Genomic DNA, 18390 nt, shown 5'->3' on the forward strand with positions numbered 1-18390 from the left:
CTCAGAATCCAAGACCACTTGGAGCATGTTCCTGAAGTTAACCTGAAGAGAAAGCTAAGGTCTCAAACTTGATGGGTGAGAATTTGGGGTTCTGGTGGGTTAGGACCGACACAGCCTGGTTCAGTGCTCTCCGCCCCCCTCTGCCTCGCCTCCCCACTTCCTTCGCTACCTTGCTAGCCCCACCCTCTTCAGGTGGCCCCGCCACTTCCTGGTAGCCCCCCCCCAGCCCCCCACCAAAGCGGAACCAATGTCCGTGGGCTCTGGGGTCGACCGGATCTTTCTCGCTCAGACTCTTCGCAGCGGTGACTCGGCAGCAGCGTCTCGCGTCATCAGTGACAGCCCCGATTCTTGCTACGCTTTGCGTCGCTCTGCCAGGAGCAGTAACCTCCTCCTTGGCAAATAGTCCTCGGTGGGGTCCGAGTTCTTGGTTATTAGGAGAGGGGAGGCACGAGAAGTTGCGGTCAGGGGACGCGGGATCGACAAGCAGAGGGAGATAGGGACCGAAGTTTCTGCGATAGTGTGCAAAGTTAGTTAAAAACTCCTTCCGACCTACGGATCCCTCCGCCTGCAGTAGCGGTGGTGAGGCCGAGGGAGCCGCCATTTTGGATGTTAGGTTCCTGCTGCCCCTGCTGCCACTGCTGCCGCCGCCCCCGGAGCTGCAGGTTTCGTTCGAGGTTTCGGGCCGGTGAGTGTCACTCGCGGCGCAAAGAGCATATTGCCTTTTTTACCCCGCGCCTGCCGGGAGCGCTCGGCCAGAAGCTTCCTGTCAATCCCAGGTGTCCGGTCCCAGACCGTGGCGGGTGAAGAGAGGACAGAAGCTGGGCCAGGAGGGGCCCGGAGCTCAGGGGTTGTTACGACTTCTTGAACGCCGACCCCGAAGCGTCGGACCGGGAGGGTCCGCGCGCGGCTGCGTTCCTTGCTGTGGCGTTGCCCGGCCGGTGCGGGCCTCCTTGGACCCATTGATTTTCTCAGCCTGCGCTCCTCCTTTTGGGGCTCATTCAGAGAGCCTAGGGTTTGCGGGGCGGGTCTCACCCCCGCGTGTATTCTTTATGCCACGTATCAGCGTTCTTGTATCTCGTACCTGGATCAGGTCTTCCGTGGAACTCTCCTCAGCACTTCCAAATGCTCAGTTGAACGTCGTCTGCACCTGCATTGCCGTTGTTTTCAAACTGGACATTGGCCTCGCTTTCTCTCTAGCCTTCCGACCAACTTCTTTCCCAATTTTCCGGGCTTTTTTTTTTTTTCCTCTCCTCTATTTTCTTAAACTCACCTGCGAATACACTGCTTACCCTTCTCTCAAACTCCTGATTCTGCAGGCGTCGATAACTAATAATTCTCCCGATCTTCTTGACCGCTTGACAGAGTTGGGACGTTGGTTGTGTTTCCTTGTTAGGTGTAGGAGATTCGTCGAACCGCTCGCTCAGAGTGTACTTCAACAGTAAATGTTTATAAAGTTCATTAAAGGGCTTTGGTGGGGGAAGGTGGTAGGCAGAGGCTGTCAAATGTTTTCTCATTTGTGGATTCCCTTTTCTATGCTGAACACTTAGCTTTTGGGTACTTTTTGACACTTAGTATTTTTCTTGATGTATATCCCTAACCATGGAAATCTGCCTGTGAAAAAGAATTTTTATTTTTTGAAAAAGAATCTTAATCTGACATTGGTAGAAAGGAAAGTAACTTTTTTGGCTGCTGTAGGGATTAGTTAACAGAAGAGAGGAGTGAATGAAAATTTCTTAGTGATTTTAACTTTCAAGTGGTTTGTACAGTAGTGTTCTTCGTTGACTAACTCCAAAAAAATACTTGGATTGACTTCGAGTATCGGATTTTTCTGGAGATAGTTGGATTTTAAATACTCATTTTTACTGTTCTCCATAGTGCTTGTCAGACTGTATACCCCTTAACTTTTGTTTTAAAAATACAGACTCTCCAGGTACCCATAATTTCACCACTTTTATTCTACTCTTAACATATGTTTTGCAGTATAGCATGCTTGAATAAAAAGCATTTCACTGCAATTCACTGATTATTTCTTACATTTCAAGTTAGGTGTGATTGAGTCACCTCTATTTCACCTCAGCCTGCGTTTTAACATCTGCAAAAGAGAAATAACTTATTTGAGATTGTAGCCTAGTGACTGCTGAAACTTAAATTTATAACTTGAACTGGATCAAATCTTTTAATACTTCTAATCCATGTATAAGTGCGTTGTTCTTATCAGGTTATTATCAGGTAGATAAATTCCTGTACTAGTCTTATGATGTCTTAGTAGAAAAGTGAATGTTTTCATTGTAAATAGTGTTCTTGTTATTTGTTTTAAGGAGACTTTTCAAAAATATATTTACTATTTGTGTATTTACTCTGAAGCTATGGAGTTTTCTCTTTTGGTTTAAAAAACTGTCAAACAGAACATGTATGGAATCCTCACTCATTTACTAAGTATCCCCTTGTAGTTGTTACTGAAATGTTCCATTTCTGAGATACACTTTTATATATTTTTAAAATTTTATTTATTTTTAAAATAAATTTATTTATTTATTTCTCTTTGGCTGCATTGGGTCTTCGTTGCTGCGCACAGGCTTTCTCTAGTTGCAGTGAGCAGGGGCTACTCTTGGTTGCGGTGTGCGGGCTTCTTATTGGGGTGGCTCGTCTTTGTTAAGGAGCACGGGCTCTAGGTGTGTGGGCTTCAGTAGTTGTGCACACGGCTCGCGGGCTCTAGAGCGCAACCTCAGTAGTTGTGGTGCATGGGCTTAGTTGCTCCACGGCATATGGGGTCTTCCCAGACCAGGGCTCGAACCAGTGCCTTGGCAGGTGGATTCTTAACCACTGCGCCACCAGGGAAGCCTCTGAGATACACCTTTAAAACAAGGTATTGGAAGAGCTATCAGATAGGTGTTATTTACTCAGTTCATTTCATGGTATTATGTACTGGTATTTAAATGTCATTCATTCTTAGGTAGTTTGCATTCAATTGGAGAAAGCATCCTTTGCCTTGCAAATGATAAGTAAAGTGTTTATTTTAGTGCACATTTAAAAATTTTTTATTATTATTTATTTTATTTATTTATTTTTGGCTGCGTTGGGTCCTTGTTGCTGTGTGTGGGCTTTCTCTAGTTGTGGTGAGCAGGGGCTACTCTTCGTTGCGGTGCGTGGGCTTCTTATTGTGGTGGCTTCTCTTGTTGCAGAGCATGGGCTTCAGGAGTTGTGGCCCGCGGGCTCTTGAGTGCAGGCTCAGTTGCTTAGTTGCGTAGTGCAGGCTTAGTTGCTCTGCGGCATATGGGATCCTCCTGGACCAGGGCTCGAACCCGTGTACCCTGCATTGGCCGGCAGATTCTTAACCACTGCACCACCAGGGAAGCCCCTATTTTAGTGCACCTTTGATTGATCAGCACATACTTGAATGTCTACTTTGTCTGAGGGGTTGTTGGGATTATACTTGAAATAAACATTGTTTAGGAATCCTCAGTTTATTTTCTTTTGGAGCAGTTACTTGTTCTTTGATCTGTTTCACTGACAGCAGTTCTAGATTTGAAGATGAATTTTAGAGTGAAACTATAAAGTACAAAAATTGTCAGCAATGCCTTGGTGATATTTCATCTCACTATTTTTTTTTTTTTTTTTTCCGGTACGCGGGCCTCTCACCGTTGGTGGCCTCTCCCGTCGCGGAGCGCAGGCTCCGGACTCGCAGGCTTAGCGGCTATGGCTCATGGGCCTGGCTGCTACACGGCATGTGGGACCTTCCCAGAGCAGGGCACGAACCCGTGTCCCCTGCATCGGCAGGCGGACTCTCAACCACTGCGCCACCAGGGAAGCCCTCATCTCACTATTTTTAAAGTAGTCTGGAAATCAGTCGTGTACAAAAACAAAAACTCAAGTTTTTATGTGATTTGTAACAACTCTATGCCAATTGAAAAAGTTGAATATTTTCCAAAAGATTATTTTTTAATTAAAAAAATTGAATTGGGAAAATACATACCAAAACAGATTTTCAAAATGCTTAATCCCCTTATTTGCATTTGCTGAGAATTTAAAAATTTTGTGTATACAGCAGGATTTGATATAAAAACTTTAAAACTCTTATTTAGATTTAGCTTCAGAAAATCTAAAACTATTACCTTTCTTCAAACTGCAGCAACCTGTTTATCTGTTTTAGGTGCTTATCATTCAAGTCTTGCTTTATGAATTGTTCTCAGTTGATTTTGGCGTTCTTTCATCCCTTTGTTACTTACATTCAGTTTCTTTCATGCAGGATGGTATTAAAGTAGCAGTTTTAAAATTAAGGGAACATACAGATTTATCTAAGTTCTTATGTTTCTTGGTTTATAGGTTTTGAGAATCATCTTTGTTAAAAAGTATTAGGATTTTTCCATTTGCTTTTCTAAAAAATTAATTTATTTTTGGCTGCATTAGGTTTTCATTGCTGCATGTGGGCTTTCTTTAGTTGCATCGAGCGGGGGCTACTCTTCGTTGCGGTGTGTGCGCTTCTCATTGTGGTGGCTTCTCTTATTGCGGAGCATTGGGCTCTAGGTGCGTGGGCTTCAGTAGTCGTGGCACGTGGGCTCAGTAGTTGTGGTTCGCGGGCTCTAGAGCGCGGGCTCTAGAGCGCAGGCTCTGTAGTTGTGGCACATGGGCTTAGTTGCTCCGTGGCATGTGGGATCTTCCCGGACCAGGGCTCAAACCCATTTCCTGCATTGGCAGGTGGATTCTTAACCACTGCGCCACCAGGGAAGCCCTCCATTTGCTTTTTGTATAGAAAATTTTGTATCAGTAAAGGCGTCATTTCTACCTTCAAAGTACATGTAAGGTTTTTCTTCACTGAAGGAGTAACATAAAACGCTTAATTTGCCATGAGTTCTGCTTACTGGAACAATCTCTTGTCAAAGTTTGAAGAGTCCAAAAGTGGAAGAAAAAAACCCCCACACTTGCCAAACTTGTTGAGTCAGTATTAACTAACACTTTTGTACAAAAAAGGGCAAGGGTTAGGATAATATGATTAAAACGAGAAATGCATTTTTCACTAGGTACTTGGAAATTTTGCCTTTTTTGGGGGGGGGGCCTTGTTTTGGCCTACTCAGACCATTGGAGAGAGAAAATTAATGAGTTATAAGTATTACCAGTGAAAAACAGTCTTAGAAGGAAAAAAAATTGTTTTTTCTTTTTTTAAAGATGGAGAAAACATATGTGACCTTTGTACTTTATTAATAATTAAAGACATTTTAAAGGCAAGTAGTTTTTACCCTCCTTTCTCTGTTGTTACAGTGCAGAAGTCACAGTGTAACCTGATATGCAGTTGCTTTGCTCACTCCAGTTTGCATGTAGCTGATTGTGTTGGGCTGAGCATCCTAGGCTTTGCAGCTTATCTGGCTTTGAGGTTAATGTTATGGATTCTTGGGAAGAGCAAATATGAGAAAGACATGAACTTAGATCTTTGGAACTGTAAAATATTTGCACTCCCCTCCTTATAAGCCTTTGGGTTAAAATTAAGACTGTCAGAGCATAGATGATGTACACTACTTGGTTATAAGATGTAACTTTTGTAAATGATCACACAGTTGAACAACTCAAATTAAAAGAAGTTCCATCAGTGTTTTTGCAGCTCAGTTTAGTAGCTACTTACTAAACCTCAGTCTTGGGAAATTGTTCAGTTTCAAGCTGAAGAAAAGGAAGGGAAGTTATTTTTTTTAATTCCTTTTTAAAGTCTGCATGAAAGATTCCCTTCCCACTTTTTGAAAATTTTCATAACATGATACTTTTAAAATATGGTGAAAATACTCGTTTGAAATAAATGGGGAAACTAACTGAAAAAATAGGTACACTGTGTAGAGTTAATTGAATCTTTGTAGATATTAGGGTTTTTTGGGTATGATTACCGAAGAAAAACTGTTGTAAGAAGAAGCAGTCTTGAGCTTTCTCTGGTGGTCCAGTGGTTAAGACTGCATGCTTCCATTGCAGGGGGTGTGGGTTCGATCCCTGGTCAGGGAACTAAGATCCTGCATGCCACTGTGCGTGGCCAAAAATTTAAAAAACAGTCAACCAAACAAAAAAGAAAGAGTCTCTTTTTCTTTTTCAAAAATATTTACTTATTTATTTATTTTGCTGCATGGGGTCTTAGTTGCGGCATGAGGCTCTCTGTTGCAGCACGTGGGATCCATCTCCCTGACTAGGGGTGGAACCCTGGCTCCATGCATTGGGAGCATGGAGTCCCAGCCACCGGATCACCAGGGAAGTCCCTGAGCCTCTTTTTCTGATAGTACTCAATAAATATATTTGATTTTTTTAAATGTGTATTTCTCTCTGTCAGTGAAGACATGACCTCTGTATTTTCTTTAGAAACTTTACATGATGAAAGCTTAATAGATGGTGTTGATTATTTGAGAAAGTAGAATGAGGAAGTTGCTTACAATTTGACTTTACTAGCACTTGGTTGTATTATTCTATTTACACACACTGAACTTTTTGCTGTTCCTTGAATACTCCATGTTCTTTCATTCATTGTACCTGTTCTGCTTATACCTGGAATGCTTTTCTTTCTCCCTTCCATCTGGTGAACCTATTCTTCCTTCCTCTCTACACCAGGCAAAGGAGTATAGTACTTTTTTTTTTAGTATTTGTTGAATTGTTTGTTTTTCCTGAGCTTCAGAGGACAAGAACTATCTAATTGATGGCATCCCTAGTACATAGCACAGTGCCTGGCACTTAGTAGCTACTCTGCAGAATAGATGATATGAATGAAAATAATATGGAAACATGTTCAGGTCCTCAGATATACGGTAATTGGTCAAGCCAAAAGCAGTCAGGGTCCTAAGTGAGCTATGGAAGTTTACTACAGGTCATTTACTTGTGACCGATAGAGTTGATGTTAGTGAAGTTTATTTTCAGGTTTAGAACATATACAAAACCTTATCTCCGTGTCTTTGAAAATATTATTTAGATGTTTAATTCTAAAATTGATATTATCCTTTCCTCTTTGCAATTTGTTCAGACTCTTTCTTATGCAGAAGCTTCAAGTGACAGCAAAGAAATCTACTCTTCCTGCCATCTTTTTTCTTTCTTTTGAATACCTATTATGTAATTCATTATACTGAAGAAACTAATAGTAAGTTGAGAACTTCAGTCTTTTCCCCCAAAATGGAAATATGTTGATAGTTCAGTGATTTGTTACTGACTCTCCTTTTGTGTTTTTTGTTTTTTAACATCTTTATTGGAGTGTAATTGCTTTACAATATTGTGTTAGTTTCTGCTGTATAACAAAGTGAATTTTTTTTTAATATTTATTTGGTTGCACTGGGTCTTAGTTGTGGCATGCGGGCTCCTTAGTTGTGGCATGTGAACTCTTAGTTGCGGCATGCACGTGGGATCTAGTTCCCTGATCAGGGCTTGAACCCAGGCTCCCTGCATTGGGAGCAAGGAGTCTTAACCACTGCGCCACCAGGGAAGTCCCTCTCCCCTTGTGTTTGAATAATCTACTTTAATAGTGCTGAGGATTTTTAGAAGTCTTTAATTTATTTAATTTACAACATCATAGAGGTCCATTGTAATAAATGAAAAAAATCTAAAGACATACTTCTAAAAAAGCTGTTCATTTCCCTAATCCCTTTGTTATTACTGCCCAGCCATTTTACCAGGTTATGGGTATACTTCAACATTTCTCTCCATGCTTTGTTAAGTACTATATATACAACATAAATGTGCATATATAGGGATTCTTTGTCTTTACAAAAGGTAGAGCATACCTTTTTTTTTTTGACCATACTTTTTATGTTACCGTGTAACAAGGTTTTCTTAACACATCATAGTCAGTAAATATAATTCTATCTTGTTCTTTTAAATATCCCTATTATGTCTCATAGTATGGATGTACTCTACGTAACTTATTCAGTTATTTTCTTGTGGACATTTGGGCTGTTTCTAGATTTTGCCACTACAAACAGCGCTACAGTAAACATCCTTGTACATGTCACCTTATTTGCTGATGCTATTATTTCTACAGGCTAGAATCTCCAAGGTGGGATTTCTGAGTTAAAGGAATTATATTTTATTTTATTTTATTTATTTTATTTTTTAAGGAATTATATTTTAAATGTTATTATTGCCAGATTACTCTCTAAATAGGTTGTCATAATTTCCATCTCCACTAGCAGTGGGTTCTCCATAACATCACATCATTAGACGTAATTACTTAATTTAATTTTTGCTGCTCTGCTAGTTGGTAAATGGTTTCTCAGTTTTGTCTTAATTTTATTTCCTTGACTATTGCTGGAGCTAGCCTCTTTTGATATGATTTTTGGCCTTTTGGATTTCCTTTACTGAGAATTGTCTATGTCCTTGGTTCATTTTTCTTTCAAGTTATTTTTCTCCTTATCTTGTAGGAACATCTTATGGTACATTAATTCTTTGTTGTATAACACATGCGTTTATTAATCTGGAGTTAATTTTTATATAGTGTGAAGGGATCTTATGGTTTTCCTTTGTATAGAGAGCCAACTATGTCTAGACTAAATAAACCATCCTTTTCTCAATGAATTAAATGCCACCTTATCATATGTAAAGTTCCCATATATGTTTGCTCTATTTCTGGATGTTCTGTTTTATTCTTCCTGTACCATTATTTTACTGTTTTGTATATCATAACTTTATAGAAACTTACACTCTGTTAAGAATAGCTCCTGTCACTGTACTTTTCCATTTTCTTGACTGTTCTTAAACATTTATTCTTATATCTGTATGGGTTGGAAATAATTCTGTTGAGTTCAGAAAACCTCAGAAAAGCCCAGTGTTTTTTTATTTTTAATTAATTTTTAAAAATTTATTTTATTTATGGCTGTTAGGTCTTCATTGCTGTGTATGGGCTTTGTTTAGTTGCAGTGAGTGGGGGCTCCTCTGCAGTGCGCGGGCTTCTCATTGTGGTGGCTTCTATTGTTGAGAGGCATGGGCTCTAGGTGCACGGGCTTCAGTAGTTGTGGCATGTGGACTCAGTAGTTGTGGCACGTGGGCTCTAGAGCACAGGCTCAGTAGTTGTGGCAGATGGGCTTAATTGCTCTGCAGCATGTGGGATCTTTCTGGACTAGGGCTGGAACCCGCGTCCTCTGCATTGGCAGATAGATTCTTAACTACTGTGCCACCAGGGAAGCCCAAGCTCAGTGTTTGGAATTGCACTGTATTCATATATTAATTTTGGGAAGCCTGACATTTTTTTTTCTGACATTTTTTAATGAGGATAACTTTTCCTTATGATGTTTCCATTTATTGAGGTCTTATTTTAGTTTTAGGTTCTTCAGTAAAGGTTTCATAGATTTAATACCTGTCTTCATCTAGTTCATGTACCTTTCTTGCTAAATATATTCCTAGATATTTTATAGTTTTCGGCACTGTTGTAAGTGGGACTTTCCCCCCCTCTATTTCTGACTAATGTCAAATATAGGTTAAAAATGAATCTTTCATTTCTTATAGACCAGAGCCCCTCATCCCCACCCCCTTCTTGCTATCCCAAATTAACAGAACTTGGATTCATGAAGAATGTGCTAGGGAGAATTTGTTATCTTAGTATTAAATCATTTTCTCATAACTTTCTAATGTCACTGTGTAGAAAAATGCCCATAGATAACTGTGACTCTGTCCTTTTAGGATGAATACCATCTTATTATTTTGAAAATTTGCAGTTTTGCTTTATTTATCCATTCTTGTAGTTTTTGTTAATTTGTTTGACTCTTCAAAGCAAGAATTCTCAAATTATGCATGTTCATTATATGAAAGATATCAAAATATACAGAAGTTAAAAATGCATCTATATTAACACTAGGCACAGATATTTCCCTTAAAATTTATCTTATCCTTTGGAGCATATCTTTAAGAAAATTAAGATTTTATTTGGAGAATTTTGTGACAGTTTTTGATAATTGAGGACTCTAGGATATCTTTGCTAAAATCAGGGTTAGGAGAGTGAAAAATTGCTTTTTATTTTATTTGTGTCAAATTTGATGTTGATCATGTTCATCTATCATTGTTTATTGGGCCTTTTTAAAAAATGAATTTATTTATTTATTTTTGGCTGCATTGGGTCTTTGTTGCTGCATGCGGGCTTTCCTCTAGTTGCGGTGACCGGGGGCTACTCTTTGTAGTGCCCGGGCTTCTCATTGCGGTGGCTTCTCGTTGCAGAGCATGGGCTCTAGGCCCACGGGCTTCAGGAGTTGTGGCGCATGGGTTCTACAGTGCAGGCTCAGTAGTCGTGGCACACGGGCTTAGTTGATCCACGGCATGTGGGATCTTCCCAGGCTAGGGTTCGAACCCATGTTTCCTGCATTGGCAGGCGGATTCTTAACCACTGTGCCACCAGGGAAGCCCTATTCGGCCTTTATTTCTTTTCATGTGAATTAATGTGATCGAATCGTTCAGTAGACATTTGCATTTACATACATCCATTTTTAAAATCTCAGTTTTGGTTATGGATAATTAAGCATAAAAGAAGATTCCTGTAACACTGTGGCATTTTAGGGAGAATTGAGCTTAAGATCTCTCAGAGGGATGCCGACTGGCTGCCTAGACAGGGTGTGGTGGTATCTTAACGTGGTCACTCGTTTCACAGCCTTAGCCTTGAAGATCCAGAAATTCCATTTCAGTATTTCACCTTGGAATGATTTATCTTGATTGAACTCACTGATGTGTAAGTTAAAATAACAGTGTTGTAATTCATAAGGGGTTATGCTTTTCTACTGAATTACCTGTGTCTACTTTCCAGGACATTCTTCTGTTCCTTGTATGGAGGTGTTTGGGAGGCAAGGTACTTAAGAAGGTGATTAATAATCAGAAAGCTGCATTGTGAGCCTGAAACCAGAGCATATAAAGTTGGCTGGTCTTGAGTGTTTCATCATTCTAGGCCAGTGTGAAACTTGATGAAAGAACTGTCCCTGTCCCACAATGGTGTTTGCCTCTCCAGAGACCAAAATACTTATCCCCAGATTTAATCTCTTTTATTCAAACAATGATGTACTAACACTGGTCTCTCCTTTTTCTTCACTCTGTAGAACATTCCCTTCTATGAACACATTCTTCATACAGGAGAAATAGATGTGCACTGCCTCCCCCTCCCCGCCCACTTTCCCCAAAAGAAAGAAAACCATAAAAACACAGTGAGAGGGCTTCCCTGGTGGCGCAGTGGTTGAGAGTCCGCCTGCTGATGCAGGGGACACGGGTTCGTGCCCCGGTCCGGGAGGACCCCACATGCCGCGGAGCGGCTGCGCCCGTGAGCCATGGCCGCTGAGCCTGCACGTCCGGAGCCTGTGCTCCGCAATGGGAAAGGCCGCAACAGTGAAAGGCCCGCGTACCGCAAAAAAAAAAAAAAAAAAAAAAAAAAAGTTAAAAACACAGTGAGAAAGCTAAGTCATATTAATGACAGGTGGTGTCTGTAAGATATATTGGAAAGTAAAAGTCTGATTGAAGCATAATACTGTTGATCAATTTGGTTTAAGTTTCTTACTATTAAGCATTCTTACTGTTTTGGTCATAGTATTTTGCAAGTTTTAAATGCACTAAAGCAATTCAAATATACATACAAGATAAAAATCTGAAATAGAGGTTCTGAGGGGAGCATAATTTGAAATTATAGGCCATATGGAGAGTATGAGAGAGAAAGCAGAGTAACTTCTTTTGGAGGGTTTTGCCCAGTATTAACTTAGGTCCCTTGAGTATTTTCAGCCATACTTAGAAATCTGTGACTGGATTGTTACACAGTAATGAGTGGTAAAGTTAACTGAGATCTAATTTCTGATTGTTTAGCAAGAAAGACTTCAAGTATAGTGAGTGGATAGAAAAGGAGATAATTTTAATATTGAAAATCGCTTTTAATTTAGGATTTCTTTTTAGATTTAGAGCTCAAATCTAAGCTTTAAGTTTAGAGGAAGAAGGACCAAATAGCAAGCAGGAGCCCCAGCCTCTTGGTTATATGCTTTTAAAATAATAAATAAATAAATAAATTAAATAAACAAGTACATTTATTTTTTTTATGGCTGCGTTGGGTCTTCGTTGCTGCACACAGGCTTTCTCTAGTTGCGGCGAGTGGAGGCTACTCTTCATTGCAGTGCGCGGGGTTCTCATTGCTGGGGCTCTCTTATTGTGTAGCACAGGCTCTAGGTGCCCAGGCTTGAGTAGTTGTGGCATGCGGGCTCAGTAGTTGTGGCACACGGGCTTAGTTGCTCTGCTGCATGCGGGATCTTCCCAGACCAGGGCTCGAACCCATGTCCCCTGCATTGGCAGGCGGATTCTTAACCACTGTGCCACCAGGGAAGTCCTGGTTATATGTTTTTGACTGTTGGCTCACAGCCCAGGAGTGAGGTCAGAAGTAGGAAGAAAGTTAACTGAGCAGGGTAGAATAGAGGACTGGGTTGAGTCCTTTCCCATAGGTGTTAGCAGCCAGTGCACTTTATTTTGTATGCTTTGGAAAGGACAAGTGTATTTTCTTTAGATAAGACTTCTAGCCTTTAGAATTCAATAAATACAGTATTTAGTGAGTTCCTACTCTTTTAGGCAAGAGGAATACAAGGATGAATAAAACAAATAAGGATCAGGCTTCAGGGAACTTATATTTGAGTGGGAAAAATAGGTATTTCAAAGGAAAAAAAGAGGAGATTATGGCTTGGAGGTGGTATTGATGTATGAGGAAAATCTTTATCCCACAAAGGGATTTGCAGAGATTTTGGAAAATAACAATTTTCTCCATTTGGGGGATAAAATTTAGGAGAATTGGAACATATGTAGTCATTTTTTTTTTTTCTGGTCTCTTATACTGTTTAAAATTTTTCTTTCCTATATGAAGCATTTATAATTTTGATTACTTTGGGTATGTAAAGTAATCTAATTTAGTTTAAGCTCCAAAACCTAATTTTGTTTAACCATTTTGGATAGAAATTTTTCCAAAATGAATTTCACACTTCCTTTTTTCTTTATATTTTTCATCATTATTTATCATAACCATTAATTAAATAGAATATATTTAACCACAGTCCTTGTACCTTAACAAGTCAGACTTTTAATTTTTCTGTGTTTCCCTTCTGTCCTTGTCCTAGTGTTTTACTTTTTATTATTAGTTTTATAAAAGATGACAAAGAAGGACATTTTATTTTGAAAAAGTGTACAAGCATGTACATATAAAATATATAGACATTTAATCATTGGCTGAAACCACTGAAATACTAAATGTAGGTGGTTAGATGTAAAAGGAGAAGTTGACAGGCACATAGTCATGGTAATAGACTTAAATATATCTTTCTCAGCCTTTGATGGGTCAGGTAGTTAAATTAATAAGAGCAGACAGTATCTGAACTACATAATTTTTAGAAATTGGTTATTCAGTGGATACTCTTTATTTTCATGTAATTGTTACCTTTATTTTTTAAACAGCTTTATTGAGGTATAATAGACAAAATTGCACATATTTAATGTATCATTTGATGAGTTAGGATATAGTTTTATATTCAGTTTTTTCTGCCTTCTACTTTAAATGTTGATCTTTGTGAACCATTCCTTGATGAACCAGGGCCTTATTATAAAAATGGATTATGGTACTGTTTGTAATTTGTTAATACCCTTAGGACTATAGGGAGACTTGAAGACTTTTTGCTAGCACACTTAAGTATCATCAGACTACTATGCTCTGTGTGTGTGTATGTGTGTGTGTAAGATAAATACTTTAATTGAGGATATTTTTTAAAAAGCTGTAAATTAAGGTAATTATTGTGGAAGTCAAAGGCAGAGATTTTTTTTTTTTTTTTTTTGCGGTACACGGGCCTCTCACTGATGTGGCCTCTCCCGTTGCGGAGCACAGGCTCCGGACGCGCAGGCCTAGCGGCCATGGCTCACGGGCCTATCCGCTCCGCGGCATGTGGGGTCTTCCCGGACCGGGGCACAAACCCGTGTCCCCTGCATCGGCAGGCGGACTCTCAACCACTGCACCACCAGGGAAGCCCCAAAGGCAGAGATTTACCAGTGATTTGATCTTTTCCTTTTTGATTAATCATTTAACTTCTTTTAATGGTATAGAAGTCAATCAAGTAAGGGCACAAACTTTACTTTTTAAATTGTGGTAAGAATGCAATAAGAGCTATCCTCTGGACAAATTTTCAGTTGCACAGTATAATATTGTATAGGCACAGTGTTGTTATAGCAGATCTCTAGAATTTATTAGTCTTGCTACTATGCTTTTGAATGCTTTTTTCTGTTATATGTAAGTTTTATTTTTTTGTTTTGCTACCGTTTTTGTTTTTTCCCTTGCTGTTAGGTGACACTTTAACTACCATCAGTGTCCTTTCCCAAAACAGCTTCTTTCTCCTGGCCCCCAACCTCTTCAGTTGCTCTAGTTTTCTAATTTGTTCTATTCTGGAAAAGGCTGAATAAGAACCTGCAAATACAGTAAAGTAGATATTCTGTGTAGATGTGTGTTGATGTGATGCTCTCTATTGGCTGCACGAGATTATGAAAATGTGTTTTGGATTCTCAGCTATGTTCCATATAGCTGAGTCATTACTATATACATTATATTCTTACAAATTTTTTTAAAAAGCATAAAGTTTATTGTTTTTTATGATAGGTGTTTAAGCTGTTGTATTTTAAGGAATCTCATGGTTTTTGAGTATTTTGAAAAGCAAGTAAAAACTTTCAAAAAATAAGGAAATCCTCAACACTGTAATAAAAGTATGTTACATAGTCTGCAACATTCATTACATAGATTAGATGTATTTGAATCTAATTTTTAGAAATGTTTCAGATATAAAGCATTTGGAAAATAATAAACCTTCACTTACCTACTACCTAGTCTAAGAAATAAAACATCACTAGTATAGCTGAAGTTTCCTGTGTATCACTGCCCCTGATCATATTCCCCTCCCTCCCAGATGTGCCGCTGTGTTGGATTTGATCGTTATCTTTTACATTCATGTTCTTTCTTATTCTCTTACTGCATTTTTAAAATTGAAGTATAGTTGATTTACAGTGTTTCAGGTATACAGCAAAGTGATTCAGTTATATATATACTCTTAATGCATTTTTGTAGTATCTCTAAAGAATAGGCACTTTCATGTGTTTTAAACCTTTATAAGTATTGATACTGTGTATCTTTCTTCAACTTATTTTTGCTCAGTTATTTTATGCAAGAATAATTTGTTCATATAGCCAACATTATGGCCAACATTTGTTTAGTGATTACTGGGTGCCAGGCACTTTTCTAAGAATTTTACATGTATTCTAATTTAATTCTTGTAACAATCCATTGAGGTAGGTACTTCACACACACTCCCGCCCCCCATTTTGCAGATGAGGACACAACTCTGAGAGGTTAAGCCATTTACACAAGGACACACAGCTAATAAGTGGTGGAGCTGGGGTTCAAACCTAGGTAATTTTACTCCAGGGTCATCATTTTAAACAATGACAGGGTCATTGGATAAGGATAAGGATGCACAATCTCTTAACAGTTCTGAAATCCCCAAAATACTGAAAACCAGATGTTCTTCATAATTCTTTTGGTGTTAAAGTCTGATCTGACCAGATATGAGGCTGTTTATAATATTTATTTCTCTCATTTGGTGTGAATATTCTTATGTGTTACTGCAGAAATATTGTTTGATAATGGAACTATGTCTGCTGCTCCAGACATAGTGGGCAAATTATGACATACAGTGTCATAATACAGTGTAGGTACTGTATTACCTTTCTAAAATTCAGGAAGTTCTCAGTTCTCCCTAAAAGGTTTTGGATGAGTAATTGTGTACTGGTACTGTGCTACAAATATCTTTCTGTATGGGATTTTGGATTTGTTCGGCTGATCCAGAAATCACTAAATTTCACAAAAGAAAAAATTTCTAATTATACTGAGTTTGGCCATGACAAAATTTGGCTTATACAATTTTCTGTTCTGTCATTGATTAGCAATTTCTGCTTTTTATTGTGTGGCTGGAATTTAAAAATCTGTTTTCCTCAGTAGACTGAGATCTTAAGGACAGAGACTGTGTCCTTGCCAGTCCCCAGCACCTATTGCAATGCCTGGCATAGAGAATGCTCAGCAAATATTTGTTGAATGAGTGATTGGCACTTACTGGTATAACGTGTTTCCCTTACGTGTTACTTAGGTCATCTCTGGGGTAGTGTGACTAATTGAGTTGAACAAGGAGGAAAACGAAGAGGTGCATGAAGCTAACTTCTGATTCCAAAGTTTTTACATTCTCCCTTTCCATTTTGAAATGGATTTAAATGATGCTAATGTTGATGTCATTTATGATGTTGTATTCTCTGTTTTATAACTGTAGTCTAATGGGCCCTGAACTGTTAAACTTTTTTTTTTTTCATTTTCATTTTCTGATTAAAGACCTTGATCCTGCTGCTTTCTGAATTCAGGATTTTCAAACTTAATGGCTGTATTTCAGTTAAGTATAGTATATTTTGCTCCTTATTGGAGTTTGGTTTAGTTTATTATCTCCTTGTACAGAGATGCCTGTACAGATGCTTTGACTGTACAAACAGTCAAATAAAGGGAGTACCTTTGATTTATAAATAATGATACTTTTAAAATTGACAAACTGAGAATAGGATGATATGTAATGTGATCATCAAATATTTGTTCTCATAGATTTTTTTTTTTGAAAGAGTTGTGAACTTTCTCCAACAGCCCTTTTTTTTTTTTTTTTAATTTATTTTTGGCTGCATTGGGTCTTCATTGCTGCATGCACGCTTTCTCTAGTTGTGGTGAATGGGGTTACTGTTCTTTGCGGTGTGTGGGCTTCTCATTGTGGTGGCTTCTCTTGTTGCGGAGCATGGGCTCTAGGCAGTTTCAGTAGTTGCGGCATGTGGGCTCAATAGTTGTGCCTCGTGGGCTCTAGAGCACAGGCTCAGTAGTTGTGGCACACAGGCTTAGTTGCTCTGCAGCATGTGGGATCTTCCCGGACCAGGGCTCTGACCCATGTCCCCTGCGTTGGCAGGCAGATTCTTAACCACTGCACCACCAGGGAAGTCGCCCAGAGATTTTTAAAGCTGATTCGATACCCTTATTTTTTAGTTGATGGAACAGAGACTTGGAGAAGTCAGGCGGTTTTGCCCTAGGTAGCTTGGCCGACAATGGTGGTTGATTATTAGGATCTTTCTTTTATTGTTTTGGTGCTAACATTTCTTTTAAATATGTTCTTTGTAGAAACAGTGTCTGAGGGATATTCAACATGTTAAGAGTATGTATTTGAAAGATTTAAGAACTTTGTCATTCAAAATCTTCATTCAGAATATAAAACCATAATCTCTAAGGTTTATTAATGTAAGAAGACTTGGGGAGGAGGCCAGAGGAGAGGCTACCTTACTAGGCCCAATTCTGTAGCCCAGTGATTTTTCCTTCCATTTGTTAATTCTTTGACTTTAATTGCTACTACTTCCAATGCATAGTTCCTGTGGTGTGCCTCCCTCCTTTCAGTGATTTGGCCAAAACATAGACACAAGCTTTTTTTTTTTTTAATTTTATTTATTTATTTTTGGCTGTGTTGGGTCTTCGTTTCTGTGCGTGGGCTTTCTCTAGTTGCGGCAAGCGGGGGCCACTCTTAATCGTGGTGCATGGGCCTCTCACTGTCGCGGCCTCTCTTGTTGTGGAGCACAAGCTCCAGACACGCAGGCTCAGTAGTTGTGGCTCACGGGCCTAGTTGCTCCGCGGCATGTGGGATCCTCCCAGACCAGGGCTCGAACCCGTGTCCCCTGCATTGGCAGGCAGACTCTGAACTACTGCGCCACCAGAGAAGACCAGACGCAAGCTTTTTGATTTTCTCTTTTGCAGGATTTGAAATGGCTGGAATTTTAGAATAGACTTTCTTACATATCTAAGGTAGAAATATAGTTTTGTTTATTTATGTTTGGCTGTGTTGTGTCTTTTTTGCTGCACGCGGGCTTTCTCTAGTTGCGGTGAGCTGGGGCTACTCTTCGTTGTGGTGCACGGGCTTCTCATTATGATGGCTTCTCTTGCTGCGGAGCACGGGCTCTAGGCGTGCAGGCTTCAGTAGTTGTGGCACGCGGGCTCAGTAGTTGTGGCTCCCGAGGTCTAGAGCGCAGGCTCAGTAGTTGTGGCTCACTGGCTTAGTTGCTCCGCGGCATGTGGGATCTTCCTGGACCAGGGCTTGAACCCGTGTACCCTGAATTGGCAGGCGGATTCTTAACCACTGTGCCACCAGGGAAGCCCTAAGGTAAAAATAAAGAGAAATACAAGTTCTCAAAGATTTGTCATTGTCCCTCTCCATGTAATTAAAGCATTATCCTCTTTTAGTCTCAGTTCACCTGTTTAGAAGTCCAAAAGGGATACAGCTTAACAGGCTTAACAGACAGCTTTTCTGACCTGCCTGTGTTTGGAAAGCACTGCGTTTCAACATGCCACTCAGGAAC

The 18390-nt window shown here is 39.5% G+C and overlaps 1 protein-coding gene across 2 annotated transcripts in view; it reads left to right on the plus strand.

Moving 5' to 3' along the window:
* The first annotated feature begins 351 nt into the window (after positions 1 to 351).
* The window catches only part of AP1G1 (adaptor related protein complex 1 subunit gamma 1), an 81462-nt gene continuing 63423 nt past the window's right edge, over positions 352 to 18390 (plus strand). For both annotated transcript variants that reach the window (XM_024735588.1, XM_024735589.1), the window contains exon 1: positions 352 to 685. The gene's annotated coding sequence lies outside the window, so the exon portion shown is untranslated. The remainder of the gene's footprint in view (positions 686 to 18390) is intronic.

Source organism: Neophocaena asiaeorientalis, unplaced genomic scaffold (genome assembly GCF_003031525.2).
Source record: "Neophocaena asiaeorientalis asiaeorientalis breed wild unplaced genomic scaffold, Neophocaena_asiaeorientalis_V1.1 scaffold40, whole genome shotgun sequence".
In the NCBI taxonomy this organism is placed as follows: domain Eukaryota; kingdom Metazoa; phylum Chordata; class Mammalia; order Artiodactyla; family Phocoenidae; genus Neophocaena; species Neophocaena asiaeorientalis.